General features: G+C 41.1%; 1 long non-coding RNA gene across 1 annotated transcript in view; it reads left to right on the top strand.

The window, feature by feature from the left end:
- Nucleotides 1-25,561, top strand: part of LOC111756236 (uncharacterized) — a 34,844-nt gene extending 9,283 nt beyond the window's left edge. The window contains exons 2-3 of the long non-coding RNA XR_010044489.1: nt 14,891-14,934; nt 20,368-25,561. This is a non-coding gene — a long non-coding RNA (uncharacterized LOC111756236). The remainder of the gene's footprint in view (nt 1-14,890; nt 14,935-20,367) is intronic.
- Nucleotides 25,562-27,975: the final 2,414 nt, after the last annotated feature.

Raw genomic sequence — 27,975 nt, 5'->3', positions numbered from 1 at the left:
CCGTTTTGGTGAGGTGAATTCACAAATATGGAGCCCAAGAATAATAGAATCAGCTTTGCTCTTTCAACTCCAGCTCTACCTCCTGTGTCCCCAAACTTCTTCACTAAATACCATAAACTGGTTTTCTACCCTGTGAATAAACTTCTTTTTTTCCTCTTTGTGTGTTTGTTTTGTTTTGTACCAGGAATCAAACTTAGGGCCTATGCTTGCCAGGCAGGTGCTCTGCCGCTGAGCTATATCCCTATCTTTTATCTTTTTAAATTGGTATTCACACCAATCGTTTCATACATACTGCGTTGCATGTACTGCGTGGACTGTTAGATGTATGTATTGCCGTGTGTGAACGTAGGTGCTGTTGGTTGTAGATTACTGTGTACTGAGCAGGGAGGGGAAAGGTATACTTTTTAAAAAACAATGTTTGTTCATTTGATGTTTTCTGGTTATTCTGCTCAGAGTGTTTACTGCCTCATTGTATAGACACACTTACTGCTTCTTTGGGGCTTGATGGAGATCACAAACATAGTCATGTGTCCTTCAACCCCCATGCACACCTCCTCATCTCTCAGGGCATGCGCAAGGCAGTGAGCTGTGTGCTCCTCTGCAGGAGGCTGCAGCCTTAGCTTCCGTTTTATTTTCAAAAGCTCTTTGAAGTGCTTTCACTCCATCCGTGGTGCTCTGTCACCAGAGGGTGGCTGTCTCTGAGAAGCTCTGTTCTGCTGCTTTCATTGTATTCTCACATTCTGTCGCCTTGCTTGGTCTTAGGCCTTTTCTATTTCTGTTTCTTCTGCATCTTGTTTGTGCCTTGTGCTTAATGCTATGTAGCCTGTTGCCCCGGATCTTGTTAATTTCAGGAGTAAACCCCTTTCTTGATTCTTTAAAAAAATATTTTTCAAATTTACCCCAGAAGTTGCGAGATTATATTTTATAATATTCCTTTCACAATGTTCCTGTGTGCCCTTTACCCAGCTTTCTTTACCAATTGTTAATATATTTCTCTGTTGGCTTTGTAATCCTCTCTCTCTCTCTTTCTCTGTCTCTCTCTCTCTTCTTCTCTCTCTTTCCCATCTGAGAAAAACCTTCAGACATAATGCTCCTTTATCCCTCAGTATTTCCCTGGAGACTGAGGAAATAGTTGTACGGCTTTTCTTTTAGGCCACGTTGTAGAATCAATTAAGCCACTGCTTATTTTGAGTTTGGGTTTTCTTGATGCTATCAAGTGCACTACAAACTTTAAATTTCTCTAGTCTTGTGTGGGTTGATTTGTCAAACACCATGTTCGTAACTTGTTTTATTTTTATTAGCATATATTCAAAATGCATCATGTTTACATTCCTTGTGAGGAATCAGCATGTGTACATACCATATTTTAATTCTTTCTACATACTCTTTCTCTTCCATCCTTCTCCCCTCCATCCATCTCTTGATCCCCTTCCCATTTGAGAAAGATCTATTTTACCACTTTGTACTGCGTGTCTTTTATTTTTCTCTTTACATATATTTTGAGTTTCTCTTATAATAGAAACATCATGACGTTTAAACTTGTGTATCTGATTTATTTCAGAACATTATGATCTCAAGATACATCCATTTTCCTACAAATGATTCAAATTTATTCTTCCTATGGCAGAGTAGTACTTTATAGTGTATAAACAGCACGTTTCCCTTATCCATTCACCTGCTGATGGACATATAGGTTTACCCCAAGATACAACTATTTTGAGCTGCTCTAAACATGGGTTCCCATGTGTCACTGTGATGTCTTCATCTCTTTTGGGAAGATACCTAAAAGAAAACTAGCTGAATCAAGTGGGATTTCTAGTTTTAGTGTTTTGAGGAATTGCCATAATGATTTTCATAGTGATTGTGCTAGTGTGAAATATCCTCATAAGCATTTGTTATTGTTTGATATTTTAAAATCAGGAATTGAATTCAGGACCTTGTGCTTGCCAGGCAGGTGCTTATGCTGCTGAGCAATATTCCTGGCTTGATTTTTTGATAATGGCATCTTTTCTGGGGTAGTATGAAGTCTCAGTGTTGTTTTAACTGGCATTTCTTTCATAGCCTACTATGTTGAACATTTATTCATGTATTTATGTTAATTTTTACTTTTGAGAAGTGTCTATTCTACTCACTTAAGTTCCCCATTTTTTGATTGGATTTTTTGTTTTCAAGGGATGTAACTTTTTGAGTTGTTCATATGTTCCTGATACTAGTCCTCTGTCTGAGCAGTATTGCCGTTTTTTTCCCCCCCATCCTGTAGTTTATCTCTTGATTGTTGTGCTGTGTGCAAATGCTTTATAAATTTCATATGATCCCCTTTGTTGATTTTTGGTACGATGTCCTGTGCAATGAAGGTTATTATGTTCAGAAAACTTTTGCTTGTGTCTATAACTTCAAGAGTTTTACTTATCTTCCAGTAGAGTAAGTGTTTCTATTTGAACATTTAGGTCTTTGATGCACTTTAATTTTAGTTTAGAAGATGGTGAAAGACATGGATCAAAATTCAGTCTTCTGCATGTGGAAAGCCAGTTTTCCGAGAACCTTTTTTAAACAGGCTGTCTTTCTTCCAATGTATGTTTTTGAACTCTTTGTCAAAATCACATAGTTCAATGCGCTTAAGGCTGTTTCTGTATCCTCTGTTCTGTTCCACTGATTCACATTCTGAGGTAACAAATCTCAAATTGTTTTTATATGAGTACCGTGCACCTTGGAGTGGGGAAGGTTTAAAAACTGTAGGTTCATAATACAATTTAACTTCCTGGAAACCTGGTTTTTGCTCTTGTTACCCAGGATTATTTTTGTTATTCTCGGTCTCCTGAATTCTAGGATTACTTTCTCAAGTTCTGTGAAGAATGACGTTGATGGGCTGGGGATTTAGCTCACCGGCATAACCACCTGCCTTGCAAGCAGGCAGTCGTGAGTTCGATTCCTGGTACCGATTAAAAAAAAAGAATGATGTTGATATTTTGACTGGGGTTACATTAAATTTGTGTATTACTTTTGAAAGCACGGCCATTTAAACTGTATTGGTTTTGCCCACCCAGAAACACGCTGTCTTCTATTTGCTGATGGACTGTAGTTTCATTTTAGACTATTACAGATTTTATTGTAGAGGTCTTCTACTTCCTTACTCACATTAATTCCTTAAGTATTGTATTTTTCTTGCTATTTTGAATGATAATTTTTCCTAATTTATTTTTCAATGAGTTCATGATTGATGTATAGAAATGCTATTAATTTTTGTGCATTGATTTTATATCTTGACATATTGCTGCATTTAGTTATTAATTCTAGGAGTCTTTTAGTGGGTCTTTTTGGAGTCTTCTATATAGAGGATCATACTATCTGCAAATAATGATACTTTGACTTCTTCCTTTCCTATACATATCCCTCTTACTTGTTTTTCTTGTCTAATTGCCCTTGCTAATGTTTCCATGTATATTGAAAAGGCATGTTGCTAGTTGATATCCTTGTCTTATTCCTGATTTTAGAAGAAGAGCTTTCAGTTTTTGCCCATTTAATGTAATGCTGACAGTAGGTTAATCATAAATGGCTTTTACCAGACTGAGATAAGGTCCTTCTATACCTATTTTCTTCAGTACTTTTTTGTTGTTTTATTTATTTTTGTTGTTTTTATCATAAGTGGAGGTTGGATTTTTATAAAAGGCTTTTTCTGACTCTGTTGAGATGATCATGTGATTCTTACCCTTACTTCTTTTTATGTGATATATTACGTTTATTGATTTGTGTACATTGAACCATCCTTGCATCCCTGGAATGAAGCTCCCTTGGTCATGGTATATGATCTTTTTGAAGATTTATTACATCCCATTTGCCAGTATTTTGCTGGGAATTTTTGCATCTATCATATATTCATTAAAGAGGTTGGCCTATAGTTAGTTCTGTTTTTGATTGGATCTTTGGTTTTGGAATCAAGGTAATACTAGCTTCCAGGAATGATTTCTGGAATTCTCTTTCCCTTTCAGTTTCCTTAAACAGCTTGGTAACGATTGGTATTAGAAATTCCCTGAAGTTTTTGCAGAATTCAGTAAAAATCTATCTGGACCTGGATTTTTCTTAGTTGGTTTTTTATTACTCCTTCAATTTCATTTCCTGTTGGGTTATTTAGGCTCTTCATGTCTCCTTGTTTCAATTTTGGTAGTTCATATTTCTCTAGGAATGTATCGATTTCTTTTAAATTCTCCAGTTCATTGACACACAGTTTAGGGAAGTAATTGCTAATCATCTTCTGGATTTTGACAGTGTCCCTGGTGATTTTTATTTTTACATTTCTAGTTGTATTTATTTGGGCCTTTCTGTTTTGGTTTCTGTTTGTTTGTTTTGGTTTGGTAAGATTGGATAAGTTGTTTATTTTGTTTATTCTTTTGAAGAACCAGCTCTTTGATTCATTTGCTCTATGTATTTTTAGTTTCAATTTCATTGATTTCTGCTTTATAATTTCCTTCCTTGTACTAACTTTGAGTGTGGATTGTTCTTATTTTTCTAGGTGTCAAGCTGCATCATTAGGTTATTTAACTGTACTCTGTATTTGTGATGTCTTCATTCATACCTATAAATTTTTCTCTTGGGATTAATTTCATTATGTCCCACAAGTTATGGTATGTTGTATTGGGATTATTGGCTAGTTCCAGAAAGTGTCTTATTTTTTCTTTGATATCTTCTGTAACCCATTGTCTTAATTACTTCTTACTTGTCGCTGAGACAAAATACTTCATTATTTTTTGTCTAGTTGAGCTGTCCATTTGTGACAGTGGGCTACTGCAATCTCACATTATAATTATATTCATGTTTACTTGATCTTTTATGTCCAGTGATACTTGGTGTATGTTGGGTGTTCAATGCATATGTGTTAATGATTGTTATCTGTTCCTGATGAGTTGGTCCTTTAACTAATATATGGTGACCTTCTTTGCCTCTTCTGATAAGTTTTAGCTTGTAGTCCACGTCACTTAAAAATAAGACATATACCTCTGCTGTTTTCAGATTCCTGATCATAACTTTAATTTTTAATAGCTTTTTAGTGGCATTTAATATCTTCAGAAAAGAAGATATTTTCTTGAATTTATGGACTGTGATTTTGAAGGGTTTGTACACATGAAATGATGTTATTAAATTAAATTATTAAATATGGTAATAGTTTTACTAGTAAGCACAGATTGATATCCAAGAGTATGTTATCTTTCTTCCCTAATTCTTCTTCCTAGAATTATATAAAACATGAGGGGGGTTTTGCAAACCAAATTTATGTCAGATTACATTTGTAATCAATAGCTCTATAAATCAGATTATACATATGAAAAAGTTCAACGGAGGGAAGTAAAGAATTGTGTGTTTTTGAAAGTTCTTTGGTTGAACATTGTAGTGTCAACTTGAGAACATTGTCAAATATTTTAGCATGAAAATTCACTTACACATCTTTCTAAAATTACATGTATTTAGGGACAAGCCTTGTCTCACAAAACGCAATGAATTTCTATTGCACATAGTACATTTTAAAGATATTCTCCACTTGAAACCAAAACTGGTTGGAGAAGGGAGCCCCTGGAATAATTCACAAAGCAAGGATTGTGAAAAACACCTATATTTATATATCAACAAATCTCAAAGTTTTAGACAAGAGAGCCCACAATCATAAAGAAAACAAAAAATGTATAATTTTAATATTGCCTACATCAAGAGCATCATTAATGGACAATATGACACATTTTATAGAAGGGAGAATCTATGTGAGATTTTTAATCTTGGTTTCTATGTAAGTACTACTTCACTTACATAAGACAAATCAAGCACAGCTGAGGTGTAAGGTATTGCTTTTATTTAATGGACTTTTATAAGCATATGTTTTGTGTGAGGTACTATTTTAAGAGCCATCCATGTGCTACTCACTCAGTCCTCACAGTACCTGCCCTCTGAGGTAGGCACTGTTATGATCTCAGTATAGAGATCACCCTGTGGGCTGGGGAGTTAGCTCAGTGTCATAAGTGCTTGCCTGGCAAGCACAAGGTCATGAGTTTGATCCCCAGTGCAAAAAAAGATTATGCTGAAGCACAGGGCAGTTATGTATCTTGACAAATGTCTCTGAGTCCTGTGGAAATTCTGGAGTTGGATTTGAAACCAGGCTTTCCAGAATTGTTGCCATCAATCGTGACGCTTGCCATCTCGTGTGTCCATGTCATGACTGATAAAACACCTGAGCCTTGTCTTGCAATTCACCATGAAAAATTTCTGTTCCCCTATTCAGTACTTTAAAAATAATGCTTTAGTTTGAACTCGTTTGACCTTTGTTTTCTACTTATTTTCTTAATTTGTGTCATAGTTGGAGGGTAATATCCAGTGTTAATTTTTTTTTTTTTTAATCGATACCGGGGATTGAACTCAATACCATGCGCTTATGCCGCTGAGCTAATTCCCGAGCTCCCAGTGTTAAATTTTTAATTTTCATATTGTTATACAGTAAAAGGTCAGTTCTTTCCCTTGTCTGTGAGCTCAAGACTTCCCTCTTGAATTTCTCATTATGCCTCCATGGTGCCTGGCAGCAAAGGGTTCCCCAGTACCGGCCTATTGTCAAGAGTTGCAAAGCAGTTCAGTCTTTTCCCACTGAGACACACATGCCAGACACAGTTCACATGGGTGATTTATATTCATGTGTTGGGGAAAGTGATTTGATGGCTGTAATTCCACCCACACACACATTTACATAGTCGTGGCTGATAAGTGACAGATGCTGGAAGATGGTACATTCCACAAAGAGTAGAAGTTCAATTTGACCTTTTCTATCTTTAAGGAACAATACAGAGTTCTCAAAAAAGTGAGCATTTGGAAAACAATATGCATTCCCTTTGTGCACTATTTGTAGACTTCAAATTGTTTAGAATAAATCTGAGATTACTATGTCGTATTTATGTTAGTCTCATCACCTATCCTGGTATTTTTCACATAGTAGGTTCTAAATAAATGCTTGTAGAATTAAAAATAAATTTTGTAAAGCCTTATTTCCATTAGGAAGGAAGTTATAGTAGGAGGAATTTTTATTGATCATTTAAACCTACTGAAGTTTTTGCTTCCTAGAAAATATAACAAGATGTTGATATATATATATATATATATATATATATATATATATATATATATTCTAGTTCTCATTCTTTAGTTACTTCTTCCCCCACAAAATGACTGAGGCAATTAAAAAAATTCAAGTCCTGCCAATAATTTATGAATTTCTTCTTGCACCAGAAAGACAAGTGTTTCTGTGAGATAAGGGACATTTCAGTCACACTGCAGGCATGAATTGAAGGATAGCAACTAGTCTCACCAGGTAAGTGATTATCTGTAGTTGACAGAGTGAGCGGTCTCAATGCCTGATGAGGCTGGTGACCTTGGCATATTTATCATCATTACCACAGGGGACAGAAACCGATATCTCTATTCTCGTGAACGCACAGCAAGAAAAGAGGCTCTATTTTAGCAGAAAAGAGTTTGTCTGTAGAGATGTGTGCCACATGTGTACATGTGGGTGGGTGGGGAGGAACAGAGTGATAGATACTGAGAAAGAAACAGAAAGACAAGAGAAACACAAAGGGACAGAGAGAATGTTTGGTGTCTTATATGTTCTTTCCTCTTTTAATTTCCCTCTATTTTTACTGCAGAGAGAAAATGACATTGGCTCTGATCTGAAGGCCCAGATTCATAATAAGATACTCCAGTCTGTAAGACTTTGAGGGGCATAGTTTTTCCTTATAAGGCAGTGGAGCAAGGCTTCAAAATATGGACAATCCGCGTTATCATCTCTCGGACTCTGCTGTCTGATTATGGGAGGCCAGAGGTTAAGGCTGTGACCCTGGGTAGTAGCGGGCTGCCTCCCCCTACTCTACCCTGTATGGTGCTGACTGCTTTCTGGCCTGGAGTTTACAGACCAGCACTGGGATTTGAGTCCACAGATCACTGAGCTGCATGGTGATAGTGAAGCAGAATGGCTCAGAAGCCAGAATGGGGACAGTGCTCAGCGTGCATGGTCCCAGTACGAGGGCAGGGGCCACTGAAGAAGGGGTTACCATTTGAATGAGGTTGCTAGGGCCGTCATAGCAAAGAACCACAAACTACATGGCTTGCATAGCAGAAATGTTCTGTCTCACAGCTCTGGGGGCTGAGAGTCCAAGATCTAGGTGTGGCAGGGTGCATTCATTCTGAGGCTTTGCTGATCTTTCTCACTGTCTCCTCTCCTCCCCTGCCTTCCTGTGGTTTGCTCACGGTCTTTAGAAGTCCTTGGCCTATTAACGCATCACCCTGATCTCCACCTTCATGTTCCCAGTATGTCTTTCCCGTTTGTGTGTCTGTGTCCAAATTTTCTGCTTTTTAGAGTAACCAGGCACCCTACTCTAGTATGACCCCACGGTAAGTAATTACATCCACAGCAATCCTATTTCCATGTAAGTTCACATAGTAAGGTACTGGGGGGTTAGAATTTTAATGAATTGGGGGTGGACACAATTAACTCATTACAGCATTCAATCCTTGCACAGTTGACTCAGTTGGGAACATTTTCTTGACTAGTAATTGAACAGAGAGAGGCAGAACAACAGAGGAAATGGTGGAGCAACTGATGTTTTTTGATGAAGAACTGGGGTGTGGAAGAGTAAAGCTTGTGAGATGCAATGGAAGGCTCTTGCCTTGCCCATCAAAATAGTCATCCTTTTGAAGACCGATAGCATCTCAGTTGAAATACTATTTAGGATTCAAAGAGGATTTAAGTCTCGAAACTTTTGCACACTCCTTGTGGTATGTGAATTTCACTTGCCCAGGCAAAATCACTCAAAGCCCTTGATCTTAAGCCTTCAGAAATATGGGAGCATTCACCCCAAGGGCTTTCCTGGGGTCCCTAACATTTTGGGGCTCAGAAAGAAGCAGTCCCCTAAAAAGTCCTGTTCTTTCAGCTTCTTCCCTTCCTAATAGTACAATGTTTTCAAAATACATTTTCTATTTCTTTAGTGAATACTGAGATGGAATGTTGGTTGATGATCTTTGATAGGCACTTGTACATATTATCTCAGTTCTCACAGAAGCCAATAATATTATTGTAGATTGATCATTGCTAATGTAAAAATCTAACATCTAAAACATCTTGAACAGCAACGTGACAGTACCAGTGGAAACGTCCTCACCTGACTTCACGTGACAGGTTGGCATTAGGAACGTGGAAAATATTCTATAATGACCTTCAGGCTCTATGCATAAGGTTTATATGAAACATAAGTGAATTTTGTGTTTAGACGGACATCTCATTATATATACAAAAACATTCCTATATATATATATATATATATATATATATATATATATATAAAAAATATAAAATCCAAAATATTTCTGATCCCAAGCACTTCAAGATACTCAACTTATGTTCTCACTTTCTAGGTGAAGTAATCACAGCTCATATTTCAAAGACTTCCCTAGCCCTCACGGGAGGCAAATCCTATGCATTCCATATTTGGATGTTAATCTTTAAGGAATGTAGATTGTTTTTCTTTTAATCTTTAATATCACACTGAGATATTAATCATTTTGGCCTCCTGAGTAAAATGAGGACATTGGATTTAGATGGTCTCTTTGTGTTCCTATCATTCTAAAATGCACCTAAAACTGTGATTTTTATTTTCCTGTTTTGGGTGTAAGAAAAGAGGATGTAGCCTGTCTACATGCCTTTTTTAGATGGAATTTCAACATCTCATCATGGAATTTCTTGGTTGTTAACCAAGTATGTAGATTTTTGTATCCCAGAAGGTCATCTATTTTTTTTTTTTTTTTTTGCCAGCAATGGAATTACAGTCTGGTCATTTGAAGGGCAATCCCTTTGGAAATTCATATTTTTCTTCTCTCTTCTTCAAGTGTCCCTGTATGTCTCTTAGCTCATGGTTAACCCTGATGAGGCACAGCCTCATTTGTACCTGGCCAAGTGACAGATTGACAGTGTTGCTGGCCAGAGAAACACACTGGTTTCTTTGCTGGGATGGGCTTTCAGCCTGGGCACCTCTCCTGTGGTGTGCTGTGGGCCAGGCTTTGACTGATTTAGTTCGGGAAGATGAGCTTATTGGTGGATGTGATAATGATGCCAGTAAAATTCAATTACTAGGTCCCAGAGGACCATAGCAAGCAATAATAAATTAGGAAACATGAGGTCTGGAGTTATCCAAACTGACATTATAATGGGGAAATTGAAAAACAAACAAACAAAAATCCTAAGCATTCATTTAATTATAGATGCCACAGTGTTCCCCACCAAAAATTAGTGCATCAACTAACCCTTTGTTCTTGTCATAAAAGAATATGCCTGAGACACAGCCAAGAACATTTTCTGTTAATTATTTGGTATTGTGTCCCCAGAGCACACCTGGCTTCTGGGTAATGGTACCCAGGGAGGAAGCAGCTGGCAGGGCCGCTCAAGGCCACCGCAGTAATCCACAGGATTCAAAGATGCTTGGAGCCCGTGGCCTTGGGTTTCAGGTTGCCATCCAGAGCAGAGTTTGAATGGGAGGTGTAACCTCAGAAAGTCCAGCTAATGCTTAACTACTGACATCCATCAGGAACGTCAAGGCTTGCATTGTCTGGTTAATTGGAACCAGCTTTCCTGCTATCAGATCCCTTTTCGTTCCTAACATTTCCAAACTATCTTTCTTTCTTTGTGTAGCAGTTTATGGCCTCTCCGGCTTGTGCCTCCTGCCCATGAATGGTGCACCAGAAAGATGCTTTGGGGGCATAAGTGTCTCAGCTCACCTCCATTCCAGACTTAGACCTGGAAGAGTTTGTTGATATTTCTTCTCCAGAATGAACACCAAGTGTGTAAGGGAGAAAGGGCATTAAGGAAGTCTAGCTGCAGACTCTGTGATCCATCCCCAGATACTTTCAGGGTTAAAATGCATTGTGACTGATCACTACTTCCCTTTCCCATCCCCGCGTGAAGGACTTAACGACTAGATTATGCTGACTTCATGACCCCGTGAAGCAACCAACTCCTGACTCAAACTGGGCACAAGAGAATCTCCCAGGAGTCAGAACATCAGCCGTTGTACGCTGGTGTTAGAGTTTGGCAGTGGTAGAGCCGTGGAATTTGGAACCATCACTTTCAACCATCTGAACAGAATGTGAGTCAGTGAGAGGGCAGGTTAGCAATGAATCAGCTGTTAAGAGAAGCCGAGACCAAGATTGTCCAGCTCCATAGTGATGGGTCAGTTACTGCTTTGGTTCTGGGTGACTGTCTATTTTCTGCTTCTAGACCCTTGTGCAAGCTGGCTGTTCTTTATTTGTGCTTTATTAAGTATCTTTATGTTATTCCAATAAATATTTTTGCTTTGATTAGTGCTTTTTGTTGTTGTTTTTTGTTTTGATACAGAGTCTCACTATGAAATTCAGGTTGTCTTGCCCTCATTTTGTAGACCAGGCTGGTCTCAAAATTGCAACAGTCCTCCTGCCTGAGCCACCTGAGTGCTGGGATTACAGGTGTGTGCCACCACACTGGGTTCTCTTTGATTAGTCTTAAGAGCTTGTTTTCTGGTTTCTTTTCTTTTTTTAACTAGCAAAAGGGCCCTCAGATATTACTGTCTAACGGTATTTGGTCTTGGGTTGCATTTGAGAGTAGGACCATGAATGGTTATACTGTGTCATTTATTTATTTGTTTGTTTTGCAGCACCGAGATTGAATGCAGGGCCTTTGCACTGAGCTATGTCCCAGCCCTTTTTCATTTTTCTGTCTTTTTGTTAGCCTTGTTTTGATACACATACTTGTTAAATTTCCCCAGGCTGGGCTCAAACTTATGATCCTCCTGCTTCAGCCTCCTAGAGTCCTGGGATTAAGGGTGTGCACCACCACTCCTGGCTGTACCATGACAGTTAAAATACAGCAGGCCTAGATACTAGCTAGTGAGAGCAGTGGCCTCACTGGGGAAGGGCTGACCCCTTTTCTGACTGATGAGCCACTGTTTTCCTTGACCTTCCCCGTCTGGCATGTGCCCTTGCTGTAGGCCCCTCTAACTACATCTCAAGAGGCCTCCATCCTTCCTCACTTCTCATCGAATTCAGCATTCAGCCAATGCCTTTTCCATGACCATTGTCTCAGGGGCTTGAAAAAATTTCCTAAGATGTTCACAGATGACGAAACCATAATGTATTATTTCTTCAGAGGCGAGAGAACTGGCAGTTTGTAGCACATTATCTTAGAACTTGCCAAATTAGGGAGAACTCTTCTCATTACAATGAGGCGGAAGTTTCAGGCCATACAGATACAAAAGCAGACAAAGGATTTTATTGTCCTTTTGCTTTCCATGAAATACAATGCCAGGCAGTATTCGTACATTGCCCACATTCTTCCTGCCCTTTGCCAAGGAGGGATTTCACCGGACCTGCCAGCTGTCCCGGAGGCTGCACTGAGTGGCTGGCTGGGAACTGGGGACATACAGAAGAGCTTTGCTCGCCTGCCACAGCCAAGTGGGGGCCTCTGTGCAGGCAGTCTGTGACTTTCTCCCAGGCAGGACCCTGTGCAAATGCCTACTCTGACTCTGTCCTCATTGGCACAATGAAAGGCGAAGTTCTCTCTCACTGTCAAAAAAAAAGAATAAGGGAAAAAAATCTCTAAATAAAGGATAAAGAGATGGTCTTCCTTACTATTTTAGGGTTCATTTTAGTGCATGGGGTTGGTGCAACTTGTTTTAGAACTATGGTCACAATTTGCAACTTCGTCTTTTCCTTCTAAAGAAGGAAAGATCAGAATGTGAAGTGTCTGGGTTGTGTATAACACTAAACCCTATATTTTTTGTGTACCTCCTTTAAAAATCTTGGGGATCCTACAATTTGAAATCATTGCTAATTGTCTAAGATGTAAAGTGACCTGCCTGAAAAGTCACACAACTGGTGGTAACTGAGCTGGACTGTGGATCCAAGTTTACCTAACTCTTGAAACCTTGTGAATCCCACTGCATTACGATATGGTATTTCTCAAACTTCCCTGGTCAGGGGTCAAGTGAATGCTTATTTTTTTTTTAAAGTGAATGCTTTTTGAAAATCTCATCCTGGATCCCACTGCAGATCTAATGAGTCATAATCTTCTGGAAATGAGTACAGGAATTCATTCCAGGTAAATCTTATAAGGCAAGTTAAGTAAATGTTATTTTAATTCCTTAAATGCTTTTCTTAATCTAGAGATTCTTACAGGCTGTGTCTTCTGAAAGTCTTTTCTTTCAATTAAAAAAAAAACCTTTAATGTGGAATCATTTTGGATTTACATATAAGTTGCAGAAATGAGATAGAGTTCTCATGTACTAATAAAACAAGAAGAATAGAAAAATGTATATGCAATGACTCAAACTGGTTGGTAAAGGAGACGTGACAAGGTCCTGCTACGCATGTGCAGAACAGTTCCCAAAGCCCTGCATGTGGACTTCTCATGAGGATTCAAGCATGTTTTTGGTAAGATAGCCTAGACCTGTCATCAGCCTGCAGAGTGGGTGATACAAAAGTGACAGTCCTCAGTGGGCTTTTGCTACTGTGTTCTCGCTTGCGTAGATGGCCCACCTGCACACTGTAAGGTATATTTCTTTATATACCTTTAATCAAATTTTCTGTGGTTTGTGCTTGTCTTGACCAATTCTTTGCTCAGGACAAAAAGAAGATCGAAACTGCCTCTGGAAGGAGACAGTTGCACCCCAAAACTTGGCAATATAACCTCTTTCCTAGTTTCCCCCTAAAACTAACATCTTACAAACCATGTGCATTTATCAAAACTAAGAAACTAATACGACCAATTAATGTTAGCTGAACTCCAGACTTTATTCAGATTTTCCCAAAATTTACCTACATATTATTTTACCCAGAATCCAAAGTAGGGTACTTCAGTACATTTATTGGAGAGCCTTTTTGTAGTATATATGTTCTATACTAAAGTTAAACACACATATATCCAACAGCATAACAGTTGTACTCCTATATCCATGAGTAGCAAATGACGTGTACACAAATGTATATGGCAGCACCCTTTAATGGGAGCAAAATCTAGAAACAACTCATTGATACCAGACTTGATAGATAAGTTGTGGAATATTTATGCAACGCAATAATATACAGCAATAAGGAGGAAAGAACTATTTTGTGTGTGTAAAAACACTGGTGCATAGAGCAAACACAGTGTTTTAGAAATGATACCATGCAAGCAACGGCACACACTGTATGTTCACACTTATATAAAATTAAAAATGAATCTATAATGTTTGAACTCAGGATAGGTTTAGCGGATGAGTTAGACACTTTTTAATCATTATAACAAATACCTGAGAAAAGCGTTACTTTTCTACAGCTTTGGAAATTCTAGTTCACGATTACTTAGCCCAATGTCTTTGGGAGAGGTTGTTCATCATGGCAGGAGTACAGCCATCACCTCATGCAGGAAGTGGAAAAAGGGGAGGGGTCCTACAGCTTCCTGTGGAGGGAGACCCCCCCCAGAGACCTAAAGACTTCTGGTTAAGCCCGTTCTTAATGCTTCTGCTGCCTCCCCAGAACACCTAGGCATCAAGCCTTTTTCACATGGATCTTAAGATCCAAACTGAGGCTGTGAAAGGAGTGATTGGGAAAGAGCAAAAGCTTTGGGGTTGCTGGACTATTCTGTGTCTTGATCTGGATGCTAGCGACATGGGTGGCTTTGTTTTGTGAAAACTCATCAAACAGTGCACTCAAGATTTGCGTAATCTTTTATGTTTCACAAGCAGGCCAGTTTTCACAAATGTGTGAACTGTGCAGTCACCGAAGGTCATGCCCAGCAGAATGCTTTCTTTCATGCTGGGCTGTTGCTGTCTTGAATTTCTAATTGTTTTCTTTGACTTGTGTTTTGTAGGTGAAGTTCTCTAGGACAATGCAGCAGACACATGTGCAGAGGAGGTATGTATGCCATCGTGTCTACTAATCCCTGCAACCTCATTCCAGGCCAGTGGATACAGTTTGTAGGTGTAGAGAAACTCAACACAATGACAAGGTAAGGGTGCTGAGTCTGTAACTGAGTAGGCAGGAAACTGATGGTCTCCAAGGTCATAGGCTCTTCCAACCAGAACTTGCTTAGAATTCAGAAAGAAAGCAAAAGCTTTCTGTAAACACAATGAGCCAAGGACCCCAATCATATCCTACTTTATACCTATAAGGTCCATGCAGTAGGCAACCACTTATTCTGGAATTGATGGCTCAAAGGAAAATTGAGGCCAGCCCCAGTCCTTTCCTAGTAGCCCATGCTTTCTCATCTGCCAGCTGGAGACAGAAGCGGAATGAATGTGCACATCTCTATTTTTCTGTTAAGAATGAGATTCATATGCTTGTACAAACCAGAAAATACAACCCATATAATTTGCATGATTTCATGTATGTGTGAAATGCTCTTGCATTTGTCTTTAAAACTGGCATTGTGTAATACAAAGACAAACATGAAAAAATTATGCTAATAATTAAAAATTCGAATTTTTTTTTTTACTTTGCATGACACTAAGCAATGAACATCACATAAGGAGTCAAGCTGTAGACTGAAGAAGGTGGCAAAAACTTTATGTTAGTTCCTTAGCTGGACTTCCCCCAACTTTGGGACAGGGAGCCCCACATTTTTATTTGGCAGCCAGTGCTGCTGAGTCCTGGCCCAGAACCACTGAGTCAATGCAGCCACTTAATGCAATGGAGGTTGTGGTGCTCTGGCCGAGGATTGGAAGAACAGCTGGAGGAGGACTCCGTGCCACTCAGCACAGCTGCAGCAGTGCAGGAGACTTGGTCTGCATTATCCACCCCTGCCTGTGCCTGACCCAGCAGGTTCTGGGTGCCTCCTAGATATGGTCCAGGGCCCAGTAGGATTCCTGTTGGATCTTCCCAGTGGCCAAGTGCTTTTGATGTGAAAAGTGACGGCAAAGGCCACATCAAGCGGCACTTAGACATTTGACCTGGCCCAGACATCTGGCTTTTTCATGTACCGCTTTGTCGGGCCACTTCATCATTTATGTGCACTGGTGAGCAGTTTTTCTTTTTAGCTTAAGTATTAAATCAAAGAAATATCATCTGCATCTGCTCAACCTGCCAATTCATTAAACACAAATGGGGTGCATGTCTGCGCAAAGGCAGCACAGTGGGTTTGGGACAGCAGCTTTAATTTATATCTAAAAACAAATTAGCCTAATGGAGCAGAACAGAAACAAATGGTTGTACAGCCAACACGCCCTCAGAAACCTAGCATGGCTCTTGGGTTAATTAATGAGCACAATGGCATGTTCCACTCTGAACTGTTCGTTGCCATGTGCCTTTTAGGATGGGCTGTCCCATTTGAAAAAAGATTGTCAGCAGGGGCTGTGAGGCCTGTTTTTCCCTGTGGAGTGGTATATAGGGGACATGGGGGCAGATGCTGGCCCTAAGTATGAGCTAAAATGCTTCATGTGCTAGGTGAGTGCTGGGGGCAGGGGGCAGGATTGCCCTCTTGTTCTGACAGGACAGGAGAGACAAAGGCGGGGCACAGCGAGAAGCTGGCAGCCAGGACCTCTCCCCACAGCCAGGCCCACTCATTGTTTCGCTGTCTTCCCTCCTTGTTGCCCCTCACCCAGCCTCATCAGCTGCAGCTCCCACCCACTTGGAGTTCTCTCATGTGCTCCCTGGTTCTCAGATCCCACTCACTTCTAATTTAGACTCACGCAGCATCTTTTTTTTAAAAAAGGAATTATACAGTTGTTTCCCATTTGATCATCTATGTCCTTCAACCTGCCTGCTATGTAGGGCAATGAAAAAATGCCTTTAAAAGCTCAACTTTGGGCTGGGGATTTAGCTCAGTGGCATAAGCACCTGCCTTGCAAGCAGGCGGTCGTGAGTTTGATCCCTGGTACCAATAAAAAAAAAAAAAGCTCAACTTTGCTTAAAAGTTGGATCTTGACCCTTGGATTAAAATCCATTGTCTTGGAGTTGTGAGAGTAACATTTTTCCCCTTGGTATTTGCTCTGGTCTCAATGTGCTGCCCAAATTCATTCCCTGAAATTTAATCACCAATATGGTAGGGCTAAGGGTTGGGGCCTTCAGGAAGTGACTCAGTCATAGAAGCAGAGTTCTCAGGAATGGGACAGATGACTCTGTAAAAGAGGTGAAAAGAGCGCCTTAAACCCTTCTTGCTTCGGGTATGTGAGGCTGCAGCCTTCAAGCCGCCATCTTGGAAGCAGAACCCAGTCCCTCACCAGACACTGAGCCTGCCAAGGGCTCGCTGTCAGACTTCCAGCCTTCAAAACAGTGAGGAATACATTTCTGTTATTTATAAATTAGCCTCAGGTTATAGCAGCACAAATGGATTAGAACAGTACTCAAGATGCCTACTAGTCTTTCTGGAATGTCGCTCCCTCCTCTACTAGCAAGACTTGTTCCCTTGCCTCCTTCAGAATGTGTTTCAAATGTCCAAACCAAAAGGTATAAAAGCCCCGAAACTCATTGTGCAGCGCGTGCTGCACTCCCTTGATCTCCTCTGTTGCCTTTTCTTCCCCTTCAGCCCCACTCACCCTGTGCCAGTGTCACACCTGAAGGCAGGCACTTTCCTCTGTTTTGTTGCTGTATCCCCATCCCTAGCACCTTGTCTGCCATATTGGAGGAGCTCAATAACTATTGGTTCACTGGGTTTGAGCTTAGCTGACTTCTCTAACTTTATTCCCTGCCACGGAATAAAGTGCCCCGTACCCCAGCCGTACCCATTCATGATAAGCTGCATTGGGCCCCTACACATGAACACATTTGACCTGCTTATTTCGGGGAACCAACTAGTGCACACATAGTCCAGTCTCCCATGCATGGGGCTTCACCTGTTATTTCTGTTGAAGAACTCCTTTGAAGAAGATTTTCACCAACTTCCTGGACCCTGACAATATAGTGATAGAATTTTTTGGTTAGGAAGGGAACCATCTGATAGGATTTCGGCGCGGCTGAAAAGATAAGAAATATGAAATAAAAGAGACCTTTATTTTAAGAATGAGGGGTAAGATCCTCCAACCCTCTGGGGTCTGGCATTCTCCCCGGGGTCTGGCATTCTTTCAGGCAGACATGTGGTGTGGGGGCACACATGTAGCTTAGGTTTGGGGTGGTGCCTAAGGGGCATTAGTGATGCAAGGTAGCCCACTGTTATTCATTTCGTGCCACAGGTAAATTCCTAGGGGCGGGGAAGATAGAGCCCCTTGGTTCTGTCTCCAAGCTTCACCGACTACAGTGTCCCATCTGGGGCAAAATCCTTTCATATAGCTTCTGCATTCCTAAGGACTCCAGCTTCCTGATGGCTGGCCTGTCCCAAAACAAACTTTTCTTCAGTTTGCCAAGCTCTGAGTTCCTTATATGAACCACAGAGTCCTCTGATTAACTGAAGCATAAGTAATAGGCATGAAAATTTTGATGAGGTTTTTAAATTACTCAGACAAAAAGAATACATTCTGGGCAAATTCCATGCGATTGTCTTTTTCACACACACAAAAAATGCAAGCACATAAAGAAGCAATAATAGTCCAATAATTGGAACAAAGCATTCTTCATAGGTTCATGGAGAAGTAGCTGGTCAAGGCATGACCTGCAGGAAACAGAGAGGGACAGAGAATCATTAGAGGAGCCAGGAAGGACTTATAACCTCCAGGTCAGGCCCAAGTGAGTCACCTTTCTTTTCCAACCTGGCAAGCCTCCTAACAGCAATTCTGCCGCAGACCCTTATAATCCAATCACCTTCCAAAGGTCCCGCCAATGATTAAATGAGACTTTAGGGGGACGTCTAGATATGAACCATAGCATTTATCATCTACTTTTACTGCTTAGCAATTATCAGTGGTTTGCAATGCTGCTTTTTATTCTTTGTTTAATTATTTTAAAGCATATCTGAGACATCATTTCATTTCCTTCTACTTCAAAATGCCTCATGGGTACAGAATATTATATATAGTATGTGTACATAGACCCAAACACATATTAATTCATGTACACATCCATACATATATTTATTTATATTTCTACCCACAATGTCCTTAGCATCCTTATCAGAACTACCAATAATTCACTGGAAATATAATAAAATTTTCATAGAGGTGTTTGTGAGACAACTTTTCTGTATATCTGTAATTATATAACAGAACAGAAATAACACCCCACTAAGAAGGACGTGTATACATTTCATCTCACACATTTTAGCTGGAAGCCTGAAATGCCTCATCCTTTCTTTCTGGGTTGCGTGTGAATCTGAAATTGCCTCCTTGAAGCATCTCACTTAGCACTGCTTTGGAGAATTGGTCTCCACCCCCCTCCCTTCAGTCCAAGACCATCTGCTGGCCCAGGGAAGGCTGGTTCCTTTGTGCCCCATCTAAGGCAACCTGAAGGACAAGGCTAAGGATGGGTTTACAAGACAGAAGAGGAATTCCATTTCCTAGCTCCCTTTTGGTCCTGGCATCTCATAAACACAATTTCAGGTAACAATAAAGGGGAGGCATTCAGATCAGCTCAGGCTTTCCAAGTCCCAGTATCATCCTCCCCACTCACAGGGCCAGGCAGAGACCACCAAATAGACATCAGCCTTGAATGACAAAATGCCTGGCCCAGGCTTTTTTGCCTGAAAAAGCATTTTGCCATGGGTGTGTCCTCCCTACAGGATCCTTCTGGCTGCTCCCAAAGCCAGTGCTGGGGAGCCTGCTCATCACTACAGTCTCCTAGTGACTGCCCCCTTCCTGGAGGCTTCCCGCCTACCCCTGAAAATCATTTCCTTTCTTTCTCAAGCACTGCTTGTTTTCCCCCGTTGCTAAGCAGCGTGAAGCTCTCTGGCTGTGGGCTGCCTCTCCACTGGCAGCACGATTCACATTCAGATTCGAATTAACCCCATGTGGCCAGACATCCATTAAAAACAAGAGGGCTTGTGACAGTAGGGAGGAGCCCCTCCAGCAGCCCATAACAAGCCTCACCCTGTTCTTTTCTAGCACTGTTCCCTTTCTTGAAGGCAGGGACTAGAGGCCAAGAAGGCTCCATGGCCACCACAGCCACTTGGCTTTGAGTTCTGACCCCACCACCTACTGCAGGTGGCCAGTGACTTTTAGGAATGACTGGTCCTTTCCAACTAAGTCTTGGTTTTTTCACTTGAAAAAGGGCATAATAACCTAATAGTTTCTGCAAATGTGTGTTCTGAGGCTCAGAGGAGTCTATCGTGCAGAATGGTCAGTTGTGTCCATTCTGTGGTAAGAACTCTGGGTAGGTGCTACTGATACAATTGGCAAGGCACTGACTATCTATTGTCTTAGTTATTTTTCTCATCAGTGCGACACGATATCAATACCAGTAATTTAAATTTATTTTGGCTTGCAGATTGTATAAGTTTCAGTTCTTGACCAGCTGGCTCCCAAGCAGGACTTCATGCGAGGAAGCAAAGAAGAAGCATTTGCTCAGTCTGATTCTCTAATGACGTGTTATGTTTTACTGCTTTGTCATTGGGTCCAGAGATATCTAAATCTCAAGATCGATTCTACCCATTTTCTGTAGAGTAGAGAAATTATTTAAAAGCAAATGACTCCACGGGCCTTGCTTCTTGCTTTGAAAGTTGTACTTTTGATCAATACTAAATCATCCCCCAGATGCAAATTATGTGTTCATCTATTCCCTGTCTGGTTTAATGGTAATGAACAAATAATATGGACTTCGATCCGAGTGGGGACATCAGAAATGGAACAGGAAACATTGACCTTGAAGTACATGATATTGAATCGTGCGTCCAATCTATGAGGCAGGACCCTAAGAAAGCTGAATGTCATAAATGAAAAGATAATGAGAGGGTGTCATGGCACCCATGAAAAAGAAGACAATTTAAAAACTTTCCTCCAGCCTCTTAATAGTTCTAATTACCACATTGCTCTCACTTTTTTGAGTCCGTTAATTCAGTTCGTTGCCAAGGAGGCACTGGCTCACACAGGATTCCGGAAATGATTCTTTCACTTTAGGCTGTTTTCAGTCCTGGCTGCGCCTCACCTGCAGCCCAGGCCTGGTCTCTCTGGGGAATGCAGTGAGCAGAGGTGGCAGGATTTCCAACTCATGGAGAATCAGTCTTAAGATCTCTCAACACTAAGTGGCATTTGGGTATTATTTTCATAGTTTTTATTATATCCCACACTATTACTTAATTTTTTTAAAAAAAGTACTCAGTTTATAATTTACAAAATTTACTGTTAGATTAGTCAAAGGGAGATAAGCTGTGTTGCAGTAACAAATAAGCCTGGAGACTGGAGTTGCTTAATACAGGAAAGGTTTCTTTTTCATTCTTGAGGGTATAATGACAATCAGATGACTTTTCATGGCACCTTTCTTGCAGATACACAGTGAAATTTAGATCCTGGCTCCCTTTGTCTTATAATGTCACCTTCTCAAAAAGAGGCTTCTGAGCCACTTATATAAAGGAAGAGTGGCTGGCAGGCTGCATGCTGGCTGGTCAGTGCTCTGGGGACTTGTGTGGTTTCCTCTCACCTTCCTCTGGTCACAGGGCCTCTCCTGTCTGCAAAGGGCTGGAAGTAGACGTTGCACAATGCTGAGCTCAACTGTCCCTGGCCGGTGATGGACAGTGAGAGACAGACGTTACCACTGGCCGTGAAGGAGGAGCAGCAGCAGCCCACACAGAACAATGTTTGTAACTGTAGACAGGTGTTTTCACCCCCTCAACATCCTAGTCTGAGATTTATTTAGTTTGTCCAAAAGACACTGTGTGGGTAGGAGAGAGAGTGAGAGAGACCAGAGAGACAGAGAGAGAGAGAGAGACCGAGACACAGAAAAAGACAGACAGACAAAGACTTTCTCTCCAAAGGAATCAGAAAGATTAAAATAAAGTTTTTAAATGGGCTAGGAATGTAGCTCAATGGTAGAGTACTTAATTATTATTCACAAGGCTGGGGGTCAATTCCCAATACTGCCAAGAAATTTAAAAAAACTATTTTAAAAATTAAATTTATTTTAAAGCAGTATAACATCGTAAACACTGCACAAGACACTCACCTTTTGGAGCAGTTTGTGGTGGATCTGGCTTCCCCCACGAAGGTTCTCAGGACTTTTGGAGGACTCAGTCCTTGCTGCTGTGGTGGGGTGGGGCTTTCCCTGGTCTCTGCTCCCTGGCCATCTGCAACCCACAACCCCTGGCTTGAAGCATCAACCGCATCTCCAATCTCGGCCAGTGCCCCCTGGTAGGAGGCCCTCGCTCCTCAGACCTATTGGCTGAACTCCACTATTCTGATTTTATACTTTGGGCTTATGAGAAGTGAGGCGTCTAAAAGTTAGCCTGTTCTGAGGCTGAAGGGTTCTGATATACTATCAAATTATTCCCACTCTTAGAAACCAAAGGCACACAGGGCAGTGGGGGCAGGTGGATTTGCTTCCATGGTGCTTTCTGGGTTGATTTTTGATATGAGAAAATAGCTATGGAAGAGATCTGTGGCAGCCCACCCAGCAGCACCCTCTTTTACCACCATTGTATTGTATTTTAGCAGTCTGCATGATACCTTGGTTCCACAGTTTCAACTGGGGATCAAATTCTAAGTTTGCACCATATTGCCCCCTACTGGTCATTTTGTTTCACAGTACACAGGAAAAAAACGCTTGCAAAACAGCTTGTAGAACTGAGGCAAGGAGGGTGTTGCATCCGAGGAGACGGGCCTGACTGGTGGCCCTGGGTGGCTCCAGTTTAGAGTTTCTTCGGCGCCCAGACACTTTCCCGGCTGTGTCTTCCAGCGAGGCCTCAACGTCGACCTTCGCGCCCTCAGCGGAGGACACGGAGCCCCTGCAAACAGAACCCAAAGCTGCTTCCATGTTAAGCAGAAGGAACATTCTGCAGGCGGCGACATCTGTGCAGAAGCGTTTTATGAACCCCCAAAAGAGAGCTGTCGGACGCAACTGGACGTGACTCAGCTGAAAGGCTACCAATGACGTGTACCTGTGTCTAACCTTAGATACTTCCCGGCTTGTCTGTGTGTCCTCCTTCGCGAGCAGGCCGCTGCTTCCTAGGACCCTCATCCTGTGTCCCATCGCGGACCATTTAGTTAATCCCAGTGGGACGGAACCGTGCTACAGATGCATGAATTTGTCAGTTAAGAGCTATGATGAGGAGCCTACTTAAGTTTCAGATAACCAGAGCCTGGTCTAATGGCTTTTCTCCTGTCAATAGGTGACGCTGTAATCAGTGATCCTATAAAGCCTCTGAGGATAAGGTTTTTTTGTTTCGTTTTGTTTTAGATGGAATCAAGAGAATGCAGACAAAGAAAGCAGGTCCATTCAATCTCATCTTCAGGGAAGAAATTTTAAAAACTATCACCTAACTTTCTACATGTGGGCTTATTTATACATTTAACTATCTCAAATAACAAACCCCTTAAACCTAAATAGTGAATTCATGCTCCATTAGCTACTTTTTTCTGCAGGCTATTTTTCCAGAAAATAAAATTTTATTTAGGGGAATTGGAACTAGGATTGCTTTTTTGCAATTAATTAAAACAACCAACATGTTTAATTCTAGACCACAGCTATTACTGTAATCCTACGCTTTTAAAGGAGATCTGATCTCAGTCCACATCAACACAGTGTGGACAAGGAATCACAAGGTCAGATATGCAGGCAGTCAGTTTGCAGAAGGTGTGGGTCCGCAGCAGCTGGCTTTCTCTAGGATGTATAGGTTTCCTAAGACAAATGCACAGTTTTTAAATTTCTGCTTTACACAAACAGGCAGCAGGTGAAGAAGAAGCTCCACAACTCACCTTAACCTGCCTCATAATTGAAATAAAGTCCCTTCTGTCCACTTTGCTCTCATGTGGTGGTTTAAACAGCAGCCTGCATTTTAAAGCCATAAATACACACTGATGTTTTTTGAAAAGAAACTGAGAAGACAGAAATACTCTGGGAGTTCTGGTTTATGTTTCTGAAGGTTGGTTAACAGTCGCTTTACTTGCTCTGACTCAGAGACCCCAGGGTAACAGGGGGCTGAACCCTAACATAAGACGGTCACCCCACAGGTGCACGAGGTCAGCACGCGAGGCACCTCAGCCTCAGCGCCTTTCTTAAGGGACTTTCACGGTAGGGCCGGAGAGGATGCAGATCCCAGAGATCCAGACTCACTCAGGGCTCTGCACGCACAGGAGCTGCCTGGCCTGGGCACCCACTGCTGGGCTAAGCAGGCAGGGGCTGAGGGGGCTCCAGAGCAAGAGGCTGGGATGGGTTTGTTCCTTTTTTTTCCGTTTCTCTATTTCCTTCCTTTTTCTGGGTGTGATGTGGAAAACTGAACCTGATCTTTCACCTTCATTATATCTGCTATTTTTTTTTTTTTAATTTTGAGACTAAGTCTCGTTAAATTGCCCAGGCTGGGTTTAACTTTGGGGTGCTCCTACATCAGTCTCCCAGATTGCTGGGATTATGAGCAAGCACACAGCTTCTGGTTGAATTAGATTTTTTTTTTCTCTTCAAAGAATTTGACACATAAGATTGAACATATTTGTGAAGTGTTGTGATATTTCAGTATAGGTATGATTGTGACAGTGGTCAAATCGAGGAAATCATTCTGTTCCCTCAAACATTATCTTTTTTTTTGTACCAGGAATCCACGATCGATGTCACTCTTGCCAGACAGGTGCTTATGCCACTGAGCTAAATCCCCAGCCCCATTTATCATTTCTTTCTGGGAAAAAACAAATGCAATCATTTCTTCTAGCTATTTTTAGATATACACTACACTATGCTTACCTATCATCACCCCACTGTGCAAGAGCACACCCAAACTGATTTTTCCTGTCTCTCTGTGGCTCAGGGTTCACTCTGAGAACTTCCAAACCCTCTACATGGAGGAGCAAGACGAGGGCCGGATTGTAACAGCTGTTCATTGCTGGTTAAAGTACCTGGATGATGTTGCTAATAAAACATCAAAAAATGCAAGAAAACCGTCCAGGTCTTATCCTTAGCCATGCGCCTTCCCGGCTGTGTGAACCTTTGTCTTGTTAAACTGTCAAGTGAAATTCAGGAATGCTCATGCGAGGAGAAGACAATTCTTTTTTAAAGATATACTTTTCTTAGGGGGCTGAGGATTTAGCTCAGTGGCATAAGCGCCTGCCTTGCAAGTGTGCGGTCATGAGTTCAATCTCCGGTACTGATAAAAAAGAAAAAGAAAAAAGAAAAAAAAAAGATATGCTTTTTCCCTACGAATTCTTCTTCTGTGAGTGAACCAATGATCAATTCAGTTTAAAATTCTGTCCCTTTCTCGTTTTCTTCCTTTCCTTCTCTTTTTTTCTAGGAAAGGCGTATTTCAGGCATTCTACCCAGCAATAAAGGATTCAAGATTTATGAGAAAAATTTTCACTGTTTTTGGGGATGAGGCAAAATAAAAACTGAAAAAGCCACGGGCAGGGGCAGATCCTACTTTTATGAAGCCTAAAGTCAAAAGAATTGATATGAGTCAAAGAACTGTCCATATATATTATATTTCAATATATATATATTATATATGAGTTCTTAAAAACTTTTATTAAAGATTCTGCCATTAAAAGTTCTCAGAATACTCCCCTTCATTTCTAACACGCCTATCTCATTATTTTTGCCTCTTTTGAAGCAGTTCTCTAAGTTTTCTTTTGTGAATGTCTTTTATAAGATTAGTGATCAGAAGTACAGTGAATGGGACTGCTGCGTGCCATCGGGTGTAAAGGTACACTTGTAACACAAAGAAGATCATAACGTGTCCTCCTCTACCTGATTCAGTCGACCTGTCACCATGCAATTTCCGGCTCTTCCCAAAGTCAGAATGACCATGAAAGGTAAGTGTTTTGAATCCATTCGAGACATTGAAGCAGTCAGAGCAGCCTAACTAAAGATGGAAAGGAAGACTTCAGAGCTGTTTCAGCAAGTAGCAGGCCCAAAGGGATAAGTGTGTTCAAAGTGAGTATTCTGAGAGTGATTATGGCAATGTGGTTTTTACTGTAATAAAATGTTTCACAATTTAAACATTCAAAGTAGTCTTTGATCACACCCAGCCTCTAACTACAAATGCAAAATGAAATATGAAAATGAGTATCATTTGGAATGCAAACGAATTTCACAGGAAGTTACTGGAGACTGACAGGTGTATCTCTCCTGATGGTTTCTTTAGGGGATTTAGCAAAATGCTTGGTTAAGAATCCTTTCTGGGGGCTGGGGATTTAGCTCAGCGGCATAAGTGCCTGCCTTGCAAGCAGGCAGTCGAGAGTTCGATCTCCGGTACCGATAAAAAGTTTAAAAAGTTAAAAAAAAAAAAAAAAAAAAAAAAAAAAAAAAGAGTCCTTTCTGATTGCAGCATGGTTCCCCCTCCTGCCCTGGGGCGCAGTGGCTCAGCACAGAGCTCACAGCGATCTGTGCTGCTGAAGAACTGAGGCTTGAGCTTCATTTGCTACCTGGGATCTGCATGTAGGTTCCAATGCCACCTGCTCAGAGTGGCCTGTGGTCATCCAGGCAGTTCTGGGCCGTCATGATAGTGATGTTCTGAAAGCGTGCTGGGGGCGGGGAGGGGAGCTGATGAACATTAGAAAAACCCATCTGGGTAGCTGGTGAGGCCTGGTTAAGTCTTGCTCAGTGCCTGCCAGTTGTGTGAATTCATTCACGTCTTGAAACCTCTTTTTCTTTATCTGCAAAACAGGAAATTAATGAGAATTGGTGTATTAAGCACATGGCAAGATGCCTGGCATAAAGCAAACACACAATGAGCCTTTTCCTGAGAGAGAAATTTATTGTAAAGTTGGGTAGGAAAGTTATTTGTGTGTCTCTTTGCATTTGTCTGACTCCCCCATCCGCTCTCACTGTTGACTACAGAGACACTGAATAGCATTGAGAACCCATTCTCCGGTTAATGTTCTCCAGCTTGCCTTTCATACTGCCTGTCTGATCCAATCCATCATGTATGTAATCATATTATGCATCTCCTTCTCTATGAATAAGAAATGAGTGGGTGCTGTTTCATTTTCTACAGTTTCCCTATCATGACAGACTAGATGCAATACGCAGATTTCAACTCAGCTAAAAGGATAAATCAGATGATAAATCATCTTTCGTTCCTGGGGTAGAAGCCAGGCTCCTTGGGGCTTTCGGTGGTGGGGTTGGCACTTTGGGTCTCCTCTGCCCCGGTCAGTGGGAATGAAGAAGGGAAACAGTAGGCCCCAGGGGGGCAGGAGGAAGACTCTAAAGCCACAGTGCCACAGTGAGTGCCCGCTAGACTGGCACTTTCTTTCAAGCATCAGTAAGGCATCCGCATGTAAACTGCATCCGAGGGCTGCAGAGGTCTTTGCAAGCTTGGGATGTCAGGGAAAGTTTGACTTCCTCTCGCTGTAAAATGGGTTCAAAACATCTTCGCCTGTCTCACTGGATCATGTGGAGAACAACGTGTAATGAAAACACATGTATGTGAAAATGCACAACAGAGGGTGCACGTTGCTGTGAAAACGGTAACATAAGCTGCCATCATGAAGCCTCTCTGCATAATTTCTCAACCGACTTTTCGGCAATGCGTTCTTCACACGCCTTACTTTTGCATTGTGGTGTTGCTTTATTATTTAGATAGGTTAAAGCAGTTACCTCTAAATGTTAGCTCTTCCAAATCCGGGCAACACAAGGAAGGCATCTCCTTCCTGTGATCCCGGTTTTCAGGGGTGATGGTGTCGCGCAGACTGTAAACATGCTTCTCTAGACGATGAAATGGCGCCACCGTGTGGTATGAAAACGTATCACCCGCCCCTGCTTATTTGGTTTTGACTTTTAAATTATACAATATTTGTAAATACACAATAGAAAGTCTACTTTCTCTTTAAATAAAAGAATACTTGCCGATATTCACCTGTTTAAATCATATAGAAGTAGTTTAAATTTAATGATATTTGATAGACTCTCCCTAAGCTGTATTTGTGGACAACTTACTAGAAAAAATATCCTTGAATGTTT

Source organism: Cavia porcellus, unplaced genomic scaffold (genome assembly GCF_034190915.1).
Source record: "Cavia porcellus strain 051 isolate PalLab524CR breed Dunkin Hartley unplaced genomic scaffold, mCavPor4.1 scaffold_2, whole genome shotgun sequence".
Classification (NCBI taxonomy): domain Eukaryota; kingdom Metazoa; phylum Chordata; class Mammalia; order Rodentia; family Caviidae; genus Cavia; species Cavia porcellus.
Note: the sequence above shows the minus strand (reverse complement) of the source record. Positions and strands in the feature narration are given on the sequence as shown.